This window comes from Oncorhynchus keta, unplaced genomic scaffold (genome assembly GCF_023373465.1).
Source record: "Oncorhynchus keta strain PuntledgeMale-10-30-2019 unplaced genomic scaffold, Oket_V2 Un_contig_19876_pilon_pilon, whole genome shotgun sequence".
Classification (NCBI taxonomy): Eukaryota; Metazoa; Chordata; class Actinopteri; order Salmoniformes; family Salmonidae; genus Oncorhynchus; species Oncorhynchus keta.
In genome coordinates, this window is record NW_026281708.1 from 5062 (window position 1) to 11233 (window position 6172).

Below are 6172 nucleotides of genomic sequence, written 5' to 3' on the forward strand. Positions count from 1 at the left end.
ACCACTACCACCCTACTATCACTACCACTACCACTACCACCACTACCACTACCACCCCTACTATCACTACCACTACCACCCTACTATCACTACCACCACTACCACTACCACCCCTACTATCACTACCACTACCACCCCTACTATCACTACCACTACCACCCTACTATCACTACCACCACTACCACTACCACCCCTACTATCTACCACCCCTACTATCACTACCACTACCACCCCTACTATCACTACCACTACCACTACCACTACCACCCCTACTATCACTACCACTACCACCCCTACTATCACTACCACTACCACCCCTACTATCACTACCACTACCACCCCTACTATCACTGCCACCACCACCACTACCACCCCTACTATCACTACCACCCCTACTATCACTACCACCACTACCACCACTACCACTACCACCCCTACTATCACTACCACCACTACCACTACCACCACTACCACTACCATCACTACCACCACTATCACTACCACCACTACCACTATCACTATCACCACCATCACTACCACCACTACTATCACTACCACCACTATCACCACCATCACCACCACAACCACCACCACTACCACCCCTACCACTACTACAACTATCACCACTATCACCATCACCACTATCACTAATATCACTACCACCACTATCACAACTACCACCACTATCACTACCATCACCACCACTATCACTACCACCATCAATACCATCACCACTACTACCACCATCACTACCATCATCACCACCACCATCACTATCACTACCACCACTACCATTACCACCACTACCACTACCAGCCCTACTATCACTACCACTACCACCCCTACTATCACTACCACTACCACCCCTACTATCACTACCACCACTACCACCCCTACTATCACTACCACCACTACCACTACCACCCTACTATCACTACCACTACTACTACTACCCCTGCTATCACTACCACTACCACCCCTACTATCACTACCACCACTACCACTACCACCACTACCACCCCTACTATCACTACCACCCCTACTATCACTACCACTACCACCCTACTATCACTACCACTACCACCCTACTATCACTACCACTACCACCCTACTATCACTACCACTACCACCCCTACTATCACTACCACTACCACCCCTACTATCACTGCCACCACCACCACTACCACCCCTACTATCACTACCACCCCTACTATCACTACCACCACTACCACTACCACCACTACCTACCACCCCTACTATCACTACCACCACTACCACTACCACCCTACTATCACTACCACTACCACTACCACCCCTACTATCACTACCACTACCACCCTACTATCACTACCACTACCACCCCTACTATCACTACCACTACCACCCCTACTATCACTACCACCACCACCACTACCACCCTACTATCACTACCACCCTACTATCACTACCACTACCACCCCTACTATCACTACCACTACCACCCCTACTATCACTACCACTACCACCCCTACTATCACTACCACTACCACTACCACCACTACCACTACCACCCTACTATCACTACCACTACCACCCTACTATCACTGCCACTACCACCCCTACTATCACTACCACCACTACCACTACCACCCCTACTATCACTACCACCCTGCTATCACTACCACTACCACCCCTACTATCACTACCACTACCACTACCACTACCACCCCTACTATCACTACCACTACCACCCTGCTATCACTACCACTACCACCCCTACTATCACTACCACTACCACCCCTACTATCACTGCCACCACCACCACTACCACCCCTACTATCACTACCACCCCTACTATCACTACCACCACTACCACCACTACCACTACCACCCCTACTATCACTACCACCACTACCACTACCACCACTACCACTACCATCACTACCACCACTATCACTACCACCACTACCACTATCACTATCACCACCATCACTACCACCACTACTATCACTACCACCACTATCACCACCATCACCACCACAACCACCACCACTACCACCCTACCACTACCACAACTATCACCACTATCACCATCACCACTATCACTAATATCACTACCACCACTATCACAACTACCACCACTATCACTACCATCACCACCACTATCACTACCACCATCAATACCATCACCACTACTACCACCATCACTACCATCATCACCACCACCATCACTATCACTACCACCACTACCATTACCACCACTACCACTACCAGCCCTACTATCACTACCACTACCACCCCTACTATCACTACCACTACCACCCTACTATCACTACCACCACTACCCCTACTATCACTACCACCACTACCACTACCACCCCTACTATCACTACCACCACTACCACTACCACCCCTGCTATCACTACCACTACCACCCCTACTATCACTACCACCACTACCACTACCACCACTACCACCCTACTATCACTACCACCCTACTATCACTACCACTACCACCCTACTATCACTACCACTACCACCCCTACTATCACTACCACTACCACCCCTACTATCACTACCACTACCACCCCTACTATCACTACCACTACCACCCTACTATCACTGCCACCACCACCACTACCACCCCCTACTATCACTACCACCCCTACTATCACTACCACCACTACCACTACCACCACTACCACTACCACCCCTACTATCACTACCACCACTACCACTACCACCCTACTATCACTACCACTACCACTACCACCCCTACTATCACTACCACTACCACCCTACTATCACTACCACTACCACCCCTACTATCACTACCACTACCACCCCTACTATCACTACCACCACCACCACTACCACCCCTACTATCACTACCACCCCTACTATCACTACCACTACCACCCCTACTATCACTACCACTACCACCCCTACTATCACTACCACTACCACCCCTACTATCACTACCACCACCATCACTACCACCCCCACCACCACCACCACCACTATTCCCTATATACAGTAGTGCACTACTTTTGGCCCTGTGCACTATATAGGCAATAGGTGCCACTACCATTACCACCATTACCACTCACCACCACCACGATCACCACCACTACGATGACCACCACTACCACTACCACCACTATCACTACCACCACTACCACCACCACTATAACTACCACCACTACTATCACCACTATCACTACCATCATCACCACCATCACCACTACCACCACTATCACTACCATCATCACCACCATCACTATCAACACTACCACCACAACTACCATCACTACCACCACTACCATCACCACCACTATCACTACCACCATCACTACCATCACCACTACCACCACTATCACTACCATCATCACCACCATCACTATCACCACTGCCACCACTACCACCCCCACTATCACGACCACCACCATCACTACCACCACTACCATCACCACCACCACCACCACTACTATCACCACTACCATCACCACCATCACCACCACTATTCCCTATATACAGTAGTGCACTACTTTTGGCCCTGTGCACTATATAGGCAATAGGGTGCCACTACCATTACCACCATTACCACTCACCACCACCACCACCACTATCACCACCACCACCACCACTATCACCACCACCACCACCACCACTATCACCACCACCACCACCACTATCACCACTACCACTACCACTATCACCACTATCACCACCACCACCACTATCACCACCACCACCACTACCACCACCACTATCACCACTATCACCACCACCATCACCACCACCACCACCCTTACCACTATCACCACCACCACCACCACCACTACCACCCTTACCACTATCACCACCACCACTATCACCACCACCACCACTATCACCACTACCACTACCACTATCACCACCACCACCACTACCACTACCACCCTTACCACTATCACCACCACCACTATCACCACCACCACTATCACCACCACCACCACCACCACCACCACCACCACCACCACCACCACCACCACCACCACCACCACCACCACTATCACTACCACCCTTACCACTATCACTACCACCCTTACCACTATCACTACCACCCTTACCACTATCACTACCACCCTACCACTACCACACCTACCACTACCACAATTACCACCACTATCACTACCACCACTACCATCACCACCACTATCACTACCACCACCACTACCATCACCACCACTTCCACCACTATCACCACCACCACTACTATCACCCCCACTACCACCACCATTACTTCCATAACTACTACCACTACCATTACTTTACTACTACCACTAACATTACCACCACTACCATTACCACTACCATTGCTACTACCACTACCACCACCATTACTTCCATAACTACTGCCACTAACATTACCACCACTACCATTACCACCATTACTACCATTACTACTTCCATTGTCACCATTACCACTACCATTAATACCACCATTACTACCATTACTACTACCACTACCACCACCATTACTTCCATAACTACTACCACTAACATTACCACCACTACCATTACCACCATTACTACCATTACTACTTCCATTGCCACCATTACCGCCATTACTACCACCATTACCAACACCACCATTACTACCACCATTACTACCAATGCCATCACTACCACCACTACCATTACCACCATTATCATTACCACTACCACCATCACAAAAGGCTGTAGTGTTGGAGGCAGGCAGGCAGGCTGTAGTGTTGGAGGCAGGCAGGCAGGCTGTAGTGTTGGAGGCAGGCAGGCAGGCTGTAGTGTTGGAGGCAGGCAGGCAGGCTGTAGTGTTGGAGGCAGGCAGGCAGGCTGTAGTGTTGGAGGCAGGCAGGCAGGCTGTAGTGTTGAAGGCAGGCTGTGGTGTTGGAGGCAGGCTGTGGTGTTGGAGGCAGGCAGGCAGGCAGGCAGGCTGTGGTATTGGAGGCAGGCAGGCAGGCTGTGGTGTTGGAGGCAGGCAGGCAGGCTGTGGTGTTGGAGGCAGGCAGGCTGTGGTGTTGGAGGCAGGCAGGCTGTGGTGTTGAAGGCAAGCAGGCAAGCTGGAGTGTTGGAGACAGGCAGGCTGTGGTGTTGGAGGCAGGCAGGCTGTGGTGTTGGAGGCAGGCAGGCTGTGGTGTTGGAGGCAGGCTGTGGTGTTGGAGGCAGGCAGGCTGTGGTGTTGGAGACAGGCAGGCTGTGGTGTTGGAGGCAGGCAGGCAGGCTGCAGTGCAGCCTCTATAGAGTGTTACTGACTACTACAGCCTCTATAGTGTTACTGACTACTACAGCCTCTATAGTGTTACTGACTACTACAGCCTCTATAGTGTTACTGACTACTACAACCTCTATAGTGTTACTGACTACTACAGCCTCTATAGTGTTACTGACTACTACAGCCTCTATAGTGTTACTGACTACTACAGCCTCTATAGTGTTACTGACTACTACAGCCTCTATAGTGTTACTGACTACTACAGCCTCTATAGAGTGTTACTGACTACTACAGCCTCTATAGTGTTACTGACTACTACAGCCTCTATAGTGTTACTGACTACTACAGCCTCTGTAGTGTTACTGACTACTACAGCCTCTATAGTGTTACTGACTACTACAGCCTCTATAGAGTAACTGACTACTACAGCCTCTATAGTGTTACTGACTACTACAGCCTCTATAGTGTTACTGACTACTACAGCCTCTGTAGTGTTACTGACTACTACAGCCTCTATAGAGTAACTGACTACTACAGCCTCTATAGAGTAACTGACTACTACAGCCTCTATAGTATTACTGACTACTACAGGCTCTATAGAGTAACTGACTACTACAGCCTCTAGTGTTACTGACTACAGCCTCTATAGTGTTACTGACTACTTACTACAGGCTCTATAGTGATACTGACTACAGACTCTATAGTGTTACTGAGCTACTACAGTCTCTACAGTGTTAAGTGCCTTCTAAGGAAAGACCACAATGCATTGCAGCATGAAGATCTATCAGGCTGTTCAGTGCATCACACACACACACACACACACACACACACACACACACACACACACGTGGTCTGAGTTCAGAGGAATGTTACGTGTTGATTTCCCTACAGTATCTGTTGATGGTACCTTTGCAGTCAAAGGTCTTTTTATAACATGCAGATTATTCTAGATGAATT